We start from the raw sequence: 13854 nt of genomic DNA, 5'->3' as shown, positions 1-13854 counted from the left end.
ATAACAATAAAAAAAAGTAAGAGAGAAATTGGTGAACGTTGTACAAAAAAAAATCATAAAAAGTGCCCAATGACCCGAACTATATTTTGACATTATCGATGTCGGCTTGTAATAGCTTGTAGCGATAATAGAGATATGAAACATCCTCTTACATGACACTATTATTGATCGGTCTGTTTGTCATTTCTTTCGTCTGTCTGTCATCGATAAGAGATTAAATCATTAACACCTCATGTTGAAGCAGGATGGATTCAGGGGATACACCAAGGGGTATAAAAATGAGCATCATCCGGGGCTAGAAGGATGCGTGTTGTTCTACAAGCAGGAGATGGTTAGCCAGCTCATCATGGCAAATAATCCATATTTAGATCCGGTTTCTTACCATTGCTCGCCGACATCACTATGGGCGATCGCAATGGGAAATATCGAACATTTCTCTGCACGGAACAGTTTTGATTTGTATCATAATGTCTTTTTGTGAGAAGTGCATTGCGCGGAGGGAAGGGCGGATTACCCGATACTTTTGAAGCGGCTGGAATTAATATCAGCTCGTCAAAACAACGCAGTGTCCTGGAGGTTTAAGATAGTATAAATCTTATTGCCGTATGCAGCAAAGGAAAGCGGATCTCTGAGGTTACCAGGAGCATGGCTGGGGTGAGCAGACAGGTTGTCGTATCGCTTTGATTCTTTCCAAGAGGGTGGTTCTGAGGCTCTCGGGGAGCTTACGGCGCGAAATGGGTTCAATGTTCAAACAGAGAGAGGGGCTGGCTCCGGGATGAACGCCATGTTTACCTTGCCAATGCGCCCACAAAGTAGGCCAGCCTCAAAAACTTAAGGAGCGTTATGAAGACGTCTGAAAGCAATTTATGGGCGTAAAGTTCACTGCGAAACATCATTGTACCAAATAATTTTGGCTGTAAATGTTCAATCCTACAACTGTAATTTGCCTTTCAAAAGGCTTTGGCTTTCATGATAAATGTGCATTTTTCATTGACAAAAAAATGTTTATTCTCCTTTTCATAAGAAAAAGATTTTTTTTTACAAGATGATAACGTTTAAGTATAGAATAAAGCAATATGCCTACTATACATTAGTAATGGACTAAATATTCATTCTAGTTTAAACTTAATCTTAAACATCGAGAGAAGGGGGATCAAAATTGTACTTTGAAAGGGGAATTACCTCTCGCATCATTAGACGTTCGCGATCATTTTTATGGAAACAAATTAAAGGAGATGTACCTACCAACACTTGCTGAAATTGCTTGGACAATTATATCACATTATAATCATAATCCTGAGGTCAATATTCTCCTGTTTATCATATCGTTTTATTGATTTCATCCTAATTTAATTTTGTTCGATAACATCACTCTTACAAATCCAATCAAAGTCGTAAAACTCCGTCGCTATAGTAATTGAACATTATTTTAAAAGACACTCTGCGTATTCAGTGTCAATGGAGCTACGGGCTATGCAGCACATCGTATAGTATTTTGCTGGTCCCGATCAGACGACATACCTCGGGCAAGAATCATCCCGCCGCCAACTTTCTCGCCAAAACGCCTCTAGAATGGGGCACGACCCTAACGGATATAAGCAACCAACTATCAAAATTAATTCTTCCTCCTTGGTAGCTATGTACAGAGGGCGCGCGCTTTTGTGCGTGAGAGTTTACAAATTCTACACTGTAAAAAATGAAGTGTTAATTTAGCACTTACAGTGCTTGTAAAGTGACTGCACTACGAGTGCTGATTTTCTAGTTTAAATTTGAACTAGAAAATCAGCACTCGTCGTGCAGTCACTATACAAGCACTGTAAGTGCTAAATTAGCACTTCATTTTTACAGTGTACGCACTCACAAACATGTAAACCCTCACCCACCCACGCACACCCTAACAGATGAAGGATGAATATTATTCAACAAATAGGTTGGATATATCAATTATAAGTCGATACGATCAATTTATATCTAGCCGCAATGTCATGATTTTTTCCTAGCTTCTCCCTCTTCACTGTAAAAAATGAAGTGCTAATTTAGCACCTACGGTGCTTGTATAGTGATTGCACTACGAGTGCTGATTTTCTAGTTCAAATTAAAACTAGAAAATCAGCACTCGTAGTGCAGTCACTATACAAGCACTGTAAGTGCTAAATTAGCACTAGTCTTAGTCTTTCCCTCTTTCTAGACTTTGGTCTTCTGATTCTGTCTTTTTTCTTCCTTATTTATATTTTTGTAAGACCGAAGACTTTTCTTTTCCCTATTGGATGTTCAAAATCAAACATATTGATCAGTAACCCTGATGATAGTAGAGAAAACAATTTTAGTGAAGATTTCATTGATATCCACCAAAGAATATTATGATTATGTATATTGTAGGATGGGGGCTCCACGTACCACTACACTGTAAAAAATGAAGTGCTAATTTAGCACTTACAGTGCTTGTATAGTGACTGCACTACGAGTGCTGATTTTCTAGTTCAAATTCAAACTAGAAAATCAGTACTGACAGTGCAGTCACTATACAAGCATCGTAAGTGTTAAATTAGCGCTTCATTTTTTACAGTGTAGCAGTACTTGCTATTTCTGTGGAGTAATTTTACCAATGAAGTGTATATATGATAATTTACCCTGTATCAATGTATTTTGACATTATTTGGTAATAAATTCAGTTCAGTTCATAATAACAATAACGTAGTTGGAAGGGGCTTTTTTAATTTTGATTTGGGACAGTTCCTCCATATATGCCGTGTTATATCAAATATGCAGTATTGGAAATTATTTTATTTGTGTGGTGTATATATATATTATCAGACACTTCATTTCTTACCCCCCGCTAGAGGAAGAGAAATAACTTTATTCATGCGGTTTCATTAAAACATTGAATTTATATTTCATGATATATGGGGAAGCTGCTCGCATTTGACGTTACAAATGAAAATTTTCAACATTTAATAAGTCTCTTATTCTTTGATTTTTTTTAATCAAACCTTCACCAATCTTTTTTTCTCCTTACTTTTCCGCTCTTATTCATTATCGTCTGGCCGATCTGGGTGAACTTCCTCCCCCCTTTTAGAGCACCGACACTTTGTTAGCAGTGTAAATATACATTTCATGTGTTCAATGTGACTCAACATATATCTAGTAGTTCTTAGAATTATTCGTAAATTCTACCCGGCTATATACATAATCATCAGGTCAAAAATAAGCTTAGACATTACTTATCAATGAACCGATGACTCAGTATATAGAATTTGGAGATGAGCATAAACACCAATCATTATTGATAAATATTAGACATGTTCAGTACTCATTCTTGTTTATTATGTTTCTTATTTTTGCCTTTATATCGATGCTTTACAAAATTCATATTATTCATATTATTACAAGACAGAATCAATTATGCGATTAATTTAAATTATAAAACTAGGAACAACTACAAACCAATTATTTGATTAATCGTATACAGCGCAATGGTCTGGTGTATACGTCCAAACTAAGTACTGCAAAGAAACCTTAAACTTTTGTCTTATTTTATCAAGTATTGCATAGAAACTACTGCATTATATGCATGTATATTTTTTTACCCAAAATATGAATTATAACAATTTTCAATTATCATGAGCCCGTTCTTCCTGACTGCTAAGAAAAGTTAATGCACAAAAATATACATCACTTAAAAATATGATCAATATAAACCCTGCAAAACCAGCTTGGTGCCTGGCTTTAGCCTTCTATTTGTCCCAGCAAGGAAATACTGTAACAGTACATCTTACCTAAAAAAGGGTAATCCATTTGCAACCATAAGAATGAATGAATGAATACACATCAGATGAAAGAAGTAGATGAGAGCACAATATTTTTCTTATTGTAAAAAGTAAAAGCATATGCATTATATGAGTAGATTGTGAAAAGGAGAAGCTTTTTGGACAATGGAAACACATAGGTGGTGGGGGGAATGCTGTGATTGGAAATCTGAAAAGGAAGGCTGTGGTGTACTAGTAGCGTTGCTTCTCGATCAAAGGTGGAAAAGGTCACCGATTTGCGAGGGAAAACGCGCCGTTTTGAGCCCGACTTGGGTTACTTTTCTATCGACAAATGCTCTATCATGAGAGGGTGTCTGTAAGGGGTAGAAGTGTCTGATTAGGTGAGAGCAAACCAGGCAGGCTTGGGCTGCACGCTCGTACGGGGGAGATTAGGCCTTAGAGTTATTGGCACATGGCAACGGGCTACTAAAGGAGACGCCGTGTCTAAGTCCCCGCCGGGGAATCCCATCTCTATACCGATCAATGCCTGTCTACCTTAGGGGTAGTCATCAGCTAAAAGTACACACACATCACCACCGTGAAAACCACTTTACATCCAAGGAATAGGAAGAAATAAAATACACACAGCGAGAAGGGATCTAGTGCTAGTATCAAACTGTAATGCACTTCCATCGGTGCTTTCGTCATAAAGATACTTGTCAAATCGACCAATCAAAAGCCTCGGAAGGTATGATGCCAGTCACTATTGCTTCGCCGAATAAAATCGAAATAATTGTTACCTGACCCCGCACCTAATTCCTCAGTCCGTATTTCTCCATACGACACGTGACTCTCCTAGCTTTTCTATAAAGGCGCCACAAATAGTCTCATTCGAAGCTTAGTATCGGCTTCTTCTTTCTGTTGTTCCCAAATTTATTTGAAAGTGACCTTGAATGATTTTATTTAGATATTTAACAAAGACCAAAAAACCAAGTTCACCCATGGTTATTATTGTTATTACTCTTATCAAAAGTTATGTTTGAAGAGAAAGTTGATGAAACGTGAACGTTCTCAGAAACAGACTATCCTTTCAGTAGCTTTAATTACACGCAGGAATTTGTCAGATAACATGTTGAAGGTATTATTAAGATGCAATGTGGGTCAAGTTATCCAAACAGTCGTTAAGCCGGCTATTTGAGGAGATACCTGATACCACTAAATTTCCTTACCGTGTCTTTTTATTTTGTCTCTTGTTACTGACGTACTCGTAAAGTTTGATTACATGCTTTCATTCCGTAACCCATCCATAACATCGCGCTTGCATTAATGGAGCATTACCGGGTTGATTAGGTAAACTTAGTCTCAGTATTAAATGGCTTGATATGTTTTAATCAAATTATCATTTGATTAAAACATATCCAGCCATTTAAATTTTACAATCAGTATATAAAAACCAAACTAATCCTACAATTTGCTTATTGTGAACTATTTGAAAGAAAGAAATTAACATTTCATAGACATCTTTTATCGCTTGTTTAAAATATTGTCGGTGGATTAATTTATCTTCTTATTTCTTTTTCATTTTCCCGCTTCTATCATTTCAGAACCAAATGGAAGAAGCAGATGATGGCACGATTAAAGATGGCCCACCGCCAAGGGCTTTGGGCGTCACCTTTCATGCCCACCTGGTTCGGCTCGGCACTGGCGTCTTATCCTGCAGCGGCTGCAGCAGCTACCTATGGTTCTCTCCTTGCTGCTCCGAGACCAGTAATGCCTGGAGGAATTGGTCCAGGACCAGGCCAACAGCCGATGCACCTATCAATGCCGCCACACCCGTCCTCTATAGCCGCACCCACCCCTCTCCATATTGCTACGTCATCTAGTTCGCCTCGTGGTTTACTAGCGCCTCAGTAGTGAACCGGAGGCAATATGAATCATAAATCCAGGCGATTTTTGTAAATTCTTTACCAATTTTCATTTTCATTTATGTATCATTTTATAACCAAATTGGGTCATGTTAACCACACATCACCTCTGTAAATTACTATAACAGCCTATTGTACTTGCCATGTATTCATGTTTGAAGCTTTGGAAACAGATAATCCACTTTTTCCTCAGTGTCCAATAATCCTGCTTATGATAAGCGAATTGTAGAAATCAAAAATTATATCTATGATTGGCATGCTGGATAAAGATACATACCAAAGCAACAACATTTTTCGTACGTGACATCATAGACGACGTTGATAAAATAAAGTTTGAATAACAATTGACAAGAAAAGTATTCCTTTATAATACCAGGCCCTCTTTCCATTAACATACAATTTATTATCGAATCTCCACAACCAAAACTTTTACGAAACCCTAGTTTTTTTTAATTAGCTGTTGAGCAAGGCTATATATATATATATATATATATATATATATATATATATATATATATATATATATATATATATTTATATATATATACGTATATATATATATTTATATAAATATATATATATATAAGTATACATGTACAACAGCTTTGGCCTTTGGCATCTCTTGTATTTAAATATACATGTATTGTGAAAGAAATGAATGAAAAGAACAATGGTAGGCGTAGCTTAAATCAAGGTTCCTCAGAGCTATCTGCCCTGGAAAAAAAAATACATATATATATATATATATAATCTACTAGTCGTAAGTTCTGTGTAACGGACAAGAATATTTTATTTCATGGTGACTTGAGTATTCGATCAATGAATAAACAGGAAAATATAAAGTGGAAAACGTAGTTTTTACTTCATCGACCCCCGCGTTGATTCATTGATGTAGTCTACATCGATATTTTTTGTACGGCATTTTTAATAACAGTCTGTTACACAACTTGAAACTCTTACTCATATAATATTTATCATTCTTTTTATAGTTCTTTTTAGACAGCTTCTTGCCATGAATGTTATGTAAGAATGAATGTCTTGCTTTAAGTTTGTAAAGCCTATTAGAATTGTATGCGGTTTAATTTTCCTTTTTGGTTTAAATTTACTGGACACCCCCTGATGTGTACTTGTTGCACTAGAAATACGGTATTTGTCGTTTTTGCACCCCCCCCTTCGCAATTACTCGTTAATGACATTAGATTACTATAAAATTAATGGAAGAATTGTAAAACATAAAAATAAAAAACGACAACATCAAAACAACCATCGATTTTGATGCCAGGAATGTTTTTTCAAATAAAAATACTAGCTAACACAATAAGTTCAGTGTTATAAGAGTTTAATTAATTACGTGTCATAAATGCGCAACGTTAATTAAAAACATTATTCACCCTAATCACTTCACCTAGAACACTGAAATCTACCCAGTTTTTGTTGAAATGAAAGATATTTGCATTCGATTTTGGTATTACATTTGATTTTTTTTTTTTTCAATTATACTTTTGAATGTAAATATTGACCTTTAATTTTATCAAAAATATTTGAAAGCAGACTGCCAGAATAAGTGAAATAACATTATGCTATTTATATGATTACGTCATTATATTATCGTACATGTATCTTGTTATTGATATATAATCATGGAAATGAAAAATAACCAGCGAAAATAATGATTATGTATATAATACTGATTGTATATTTGAGAAAGTAGAATAGTTTTACTAGTATTTTCAGAAAAGAATTTAGATACAAACTAAGAGCTGATTCAGATGAAGCATATTTATATTAGATTATATATTGTGATAAAGAAGATTTGTATGATGAGATAATCTTGTGATATCATTTAGATTTCTTTAGTACTCGTTTCAATGTCAAGATGGGCTGAATATTGTTCATATTTTATATTCTAGAATGATTTGATGTATTCAGGTTGAATAAAATGGGTTAGATGGGATAATCATCTGGTCAATTGTGTTTTTTTTGTGAGAGTTAACGAATTACATTATTATGACTACTATTACATTTTATGTCTGAACTAGCCATTAATTGATTGTGGAATTATGGAAATTCTGTTGAATATGGTGTCACATATGGTGTTGACATGGTATTGAACATGGTGTTAAATATGATGTTGAACATGATGCTGATCATGTTGAAGGCGGAAATGGACGTGGTACACTGCAAAAACTCTGGTGTTGATTTAACACTAGCCCGGAATCTATATATGTCCACACCAGAGAATTGTTAAACAACACCAGTTTCGTTTTGGTCTAACACCAGATAGGTGTTTATACAACACCAATTAAAATTAAAACAACATGGGTTTGATTCCAAACTGGTGTTGTTTTAATAATTCTCTGGTGTGGATATATTAGATTCTGGGCTAGTGTTAAATCAACACCGGAGTTTTTGCAGTGTATGGACCATGAGATTTGTGCATACAGCCGCTGTTAGCAATAAAGATGACGACGATGAAAACGAGAGTGATGATGATGATTTTAAAATTTATTAGGTAAAAAAGACTAAAGAGAAAGGAATAATTGAATTCATGTTCGTAAAATATCTTTGCTTTTCTTAATTTACATGATCATCGAGGATGGAACGTATGATGTAAATCTAATGTAATTACGACATGGAAACATAATACATCATATATATATATATATATATATATATATATATATATATACATATATATATATATACATATATATGAAGAGTTTCGTTGCAAAGGGGGTTTAGGTCCACTTTGGACCATTCCGAGAAAAAAAATCAGGTTTTTTACTTTCACTTATTGCAATATTCTTATTAGAAACTAAATTGTCATGAAGTACTACCCTATCATGTGAATATAAAATTGGGTATAAAGAAATCTACCTGTCTTCAATTTTTTTCTAAATATTTTTTCAAAAATTATAATTGTGGACCTGACCCCTTTTGCGAACAAACTGAAATGAATGCAATCTCTTTTGAGTAAAAAAGTGATTTTTGTTCACGTTTTAATGTGAATTTCAAATTTTATTTGCTATCATCAGAGCGACTAAAACTCTACAAGTTTAGAGACAGAAAACAGTAAAATTTATGAGAAATGGACCTAACCCCTTTTGACAAAATGAGCTCTTCAGAACAGTTTGGTTGCAAAAGTGGTTAGGTCCACTCCAAGAAAATCGTTTTTTTTTGGTTCTACCATATTGCAGTAATCTTATGCGAAACTAAATTTTCATGATTTTTCATATTCTTTTCATTAAAAAATTCTTTGTGGACCTAACCCCTTTTGCAACCAAACTGAAACGGACCTAACCCCTTTTGAAAAAAAAAAGGTAATTTTCTTTGCCATTTTTGTTCACTTTTAAATTGGAATTTCAACTTTTCTTTGGTATCATCTTATAGAGGTACTAAAAATCTATACATTGAGACAAAGAAATCAAATTTGATGAAAAATGGACCTAACCCCTTTTGCAACTGAGCTCTTCATATATATATTAGATGAAGACTGCTGAAGCTTTTCCAAAAGGGACGGAACCAGAACTAACCATATATGGCTGGCCGGCCTTGTCAAACCTTTATGTTAACAATTATGTACTATCCAATTTGCACGTGTACCGCGATAAGTCTCTGTTCAGAAGCAAATTTGTAAAATAATATTTTAGACCCACCCCAAAATACAATCGTTTGCATTATCATTTCATCATCCTAGGTAAAAGTGTGTGTTTATAAGGCATAAACCAATGTATTAAAATTGAGATGCGTAGATAGAGAGGAGATGCTACATTTTTGCAGAGCCATAATTTAAAATCAATGTGGATAGCTGTTAACATCAAGGTTGCACATGGCCGGCCAGCCATATGTGCTTAGTTCTGGCTCCGCCCCTTTTGCAAAAGCTTCAGTAGTCTTCAATATTCCGTTTGGCCAAAGGAAAAGGAATTATCCAATCGTGTTACTGATTTTGAAACGGAAAAGGGAAACGAGAAGGCGCGCTCAATTTTGTGTTTCGTGAAGGCGAAACAGAAAAGGAAACGAAAATTTAATTTCAATTTTGTGTTTTTCAAAGGAAAAACTGAAAATTAAAGTTTGTAAAAACAGTAAAACAAAAAAAATAAACCGTTTTCTGTTTTCCCGTTTTTACATATTCGATTCTTGAGTCAAAATATTGAAAAATTACCGTTTTTCTATTTAAATCTCGAAAATAGAATCTATTTTCTCTAAATATTTCGTTTTTGCTTTTTCCGTTGCCACACCTCTGCATTCGAGTCCAGCATTTGTTCTGTGAGTCGTGTTTGCACCAGCGTGACATCGCTATTGTTCAAACCGCTTGCAATTGTTTTCTGAAGGTAAAGAAAAGGGTTTCAGCACAAGCAAGTGGTTATGCATAAGAAATAATGCAATTGCTGAAGCATGATCTTTTGCTTGGCTAGCAACAGATTGTGCTTGAAGCAATTGCTTTCCAGCAATTGCTATTTTTTATGCATCTGACCCAATCTCTATATTACTTTTATAATCTCTTTTTACCATTTTCACTTTTGCCTATCATTATTGAGTAACTAATAATCTCGAAAGTGCAGGCATGCTTGATTGGTTTCTCCGCTTGCTAAATATGAAAATACCCGTATCCCCGTCCAGTGTAAAACACTAAAGATAATCAAAAATTTCAATGAAATTCTGTGATTTGACCAACAGGTCAGTACACTATTCCAAAGTCCCTCTGCGTCCATTCGTAAAGAAAGGGGATCCCCCTAATCAATTAGCGCCTCCCCCGTCACCAGCTAAAAATAGCACGACGTGACTATTACAAGATGTCAGCTTAAATCGTGGTTAATATAAGAAAGTGTCCCTCCTTGTTCTACAAGCTTTCACATCTCGAATCACTGAATAAAATGTATGTAATTATGATAAGACGAATATTTGAAATACTTGCATTTCAGTAACCAGGTAACGGAACGGGTCGACTGAACCAAAACATTTTCTCATACCAAGAGACGGGGACCATAAAGTCAATTCTTTTTCAATTCCATATACAGTATAATTGAAATCAAGGAAACTCTTCCATAAACATAATCGTAATTGTTATTAACCATCGCGTGTTTTCTGAGTCGCCTTATCGAATTTATGATTGATGCTTATTATTATTATTATCATTGTGAATATTCGAGATGAGAGGGAGAGGGGGAGAGAGAGAGAGAGAGAGAGAGAGAGAAGAAAGAAGGACTGGACAGAGGGAAGTAGAGGGGCGAGGGAAAGAGGAGAAAGTGACTGAAAATGATAACATGCCGGAGGGGGGGGGAGATAGAGAGAAAGAAAGAAAGAATAAATGAATGAAAGAGAGAGAGAGAGTGGGAGAATTTTCAAACTATTGACTTGTAAATGCAAGTGGAAGTTCGGCCTGACATCTTAGTTGTTTTAATTATTTAAAAAAAAATAAGAGAAACATAATAAAGTTTGACGAAAATCCATCAGATGATTAATGATAACGTTTCAAAGTTTTGATTTGGTGACGTAGGCCTATAAGATGCAAGGATCGGAGCTCCCAAATATATTATGTAAATATGTAAAATAAAATCTTCCTAATTTTTTTTGTGCGTTAAATATGTAGGTCCCATCGTCAGGCACATTTTCATATACTCTTTTATGAGAAAATATATTCATTCATGATGAATATCTAAGCAAAGATGATAACATATGGGGCGGCTGCTCGAATATTACTTTAAAAAAGCACGACCATTTTGGATTATGATCTAACCTTAATTCACATTATTTCTCTGCAAAATGAGAAAGAAATAACATGGGCTGCTGAATTAGAAGATAAAGTAGGAAACTAAACGCACTTTTACGTTTTACTCTACTTTTTGACTCCATGTTTTATTATTTTTTTTTTAGTTTTTGATGTGTAGACAGACATGTAAAGTGGGAATAGATTTATAATAGATATAAGGAGGATAACGACCTTTATTGAGAGCTTTCTTTTGCAGAAAGATTGTTTTTTATTCAAATGAATCAATAAAAGAGAGAAAACAAAGGATGATATTTGTTATGAAGAAATTAAATTTTTTCTCTGAAACTTTTTTTTCCAGATCAGTATTTTTGGAAGCGTTTATAACGTTTTTTTTTTCATTTTCAATCAGCTCATAAACCAATCAATGAATGGTTTATCATGATTCATCATATAAGGGGAAAAGTATGAAAAATGCGATGTTTTCTTACTTGATTAAAAAAGACAACCGATATGGATATGAACTTATCAAAATTGACATCATCTTATTGTTCACTGTAAAATTGACTATTTCTTTTAAATTCTGAATCTTAGAAAAATGATAATCGATTCATATTTGAAGATACAAACACAAGGACACTCAGACTTTACCCGCCAACAATTTCATCGACACTTTCACGTTCTTTTCCCACCTTTGAGCGAGCACCTTTCGGACGCGCGTTCCCACAATCACACACCCATCAATCAAGAGTCGAACGCTCACCCGAGAGTCTGGCGACAGCTGAAGGCGAGCTCTCGGTGTCTTTGACGGCTCGGGTTTCGATGTCAACGCGCTATTCCTTATCAAACACTATCGTTACTAGGCAGTGTGAAGTACATCCTGAAGAGAGTATAAATACACGACGCCAAACTTCCTCTCATAATGTCATAGAGGTGAGATAATTTTATACTGGATAGTAGGCCTACCTTAAATACTACATTCAGACAAGTTTTCATGATAAGGAGGTTTATAAGGAGGTTTATTGAGCAGAGTCGTCATAACTGAGCCTAAAATCTTGAGGGGCCAAATATAGTCGAGCAAAATCTAAAAAAAAGTTGCGAGCGAGCGAGCAAAAATTTCGACATTTTAATTACAAAAAAAATCAATTTTGTGATAGATTTTGACATAACATTCATTAAATGATATCATATTTCACCCTCCTCTCTTTCCTTTTCTCTCCCTCTCTCTTTTTTGGTGGGGGGGGGGGGCAATGCTTTTTATCTCTACGCCACAGTTGGAGAGGATTTTGGTACCGGGTAAATAAACAAATAGAGGTGAACGAAAAACGAAGACTTAACGACCAATGAGTGACAATCAATAATCGTATTGGACAAATAGGGGCCGCGGAACAGCCCCCCCACTTTTTTTCAATAATGTGTACAAAACGTTTAAGCAACATTCTGATTGTGATTTTTATTATCAGCCGGACTCAGCTGCCCCCCCCCCCCCTCCCCATAATTTCAAAACAGTTACGTGCCTCTGATAAAAAAATATACAAAGAATAAGAAAGGCACAAAAAGCTAAAATGTATATGCAACTTGTAAAGGGGTTCAAGATCTTTGGATGATACAGATCTGATCACCAGTGGATAATTCTATGTACCCCAACCATGGTCTCTCTTCCTAGTCATTTTGCCTTTTGTCGGTTCCTCACAATTATTATGCCTGTAAACCTCCTGAATTTTGTTACAAATAAAATACACAAACTTTGTCGAAGACCAAAATTTTCCTAGGGTGGTCAAAAAGTGAAACATTTTGAAGAATATAATCATGAAACAAAATGGAGCAAACAGACAGAGTTTTTATGCGCCGTCCAACAATATTGAAATTCAGCGTCTACATGTGTGTGTGTGTAAGAGAGTGGGTGAATTTGAATAGGTGTGAGGGTATTTATTTAATGTATAGGAAAAGAGAAATAGATAGTAGGCGGGGATGGTGCCATGATCTGAATTCAAATTTAGAGCTAAGCTGGGGCCCGGAAACCCAGGCATTGGGTTGGGGTATCTAAAAGTAAAACTCTTTGATGACCGAACGTATCGCTCAGACGTTTGCTATACAAAATGACTGATGTATACCCAAATCACCCATAGTATTGTTAAAATCTCTGTATACGAATGAATGTTCACATTCGATCATTTTCTATAAACAATACCTTCATCATTTACTTTAAATTGTTCTCGTTGTTAGATTATTACTCAAAGAATATTGATTAAACTATTCACGTGAGCGAACAAATTGGGGTCATTGCCATTCACGGGCGGAAGTTGGACCATTCTCACAACGGTGTGGTACAGTAACCTAGATATTATGAAATGGATAGTAATTCTCCAGAGCCGCTAGACTAAATTGGGTCAATCGGCAGAATCTCACCTGAGTTGTTTTCAGAACACCTTTCCAAACACAATACTTCTTCCTCTCAACCACGACCAGAACAATG

At 35.2% G+C, this 13854-nt stretch overlaps 1 long non-coding RNA gene across 1 annotated transcript; it reads left to right on the top strand.

Annotated features, from left to right (window-relative positions):
* The first annotated feature begins 449 nt into the window (after positions 1-449).
* Positions 450-7628, top strand: LOC135153763 (uncharacterized). Its single transcript, XR_010293270.1, has 2 exons — positions 450-654; positions 5351-7628. It is a non-coding gene; the product is annotated as an uncharacterized LOC135153763 (long non-coding RNA).
* Positions 7629-13854: the final 6226 nt, after the last annotated feature.

This window comes from Lytechinus pictus, chromosome 3, assembly GCF_037042905.1.
Source record: "Lytechinus pictus isolate F3 Inbred chromosome 3, Lp3.0, whole genome shotgun sequence".
Taxonomy (NCBI): Eukaryota; Metazoa; Echinodermata; class Echinoidea; order Temnopleuroida; family Toxopneustidae; genus Lytechinus; species Lytechinus pictus.
Note: the sequence above shows the minus strand (reverse complement) of the source record. Positions and strands in the feature narration are given on the sequence as shown.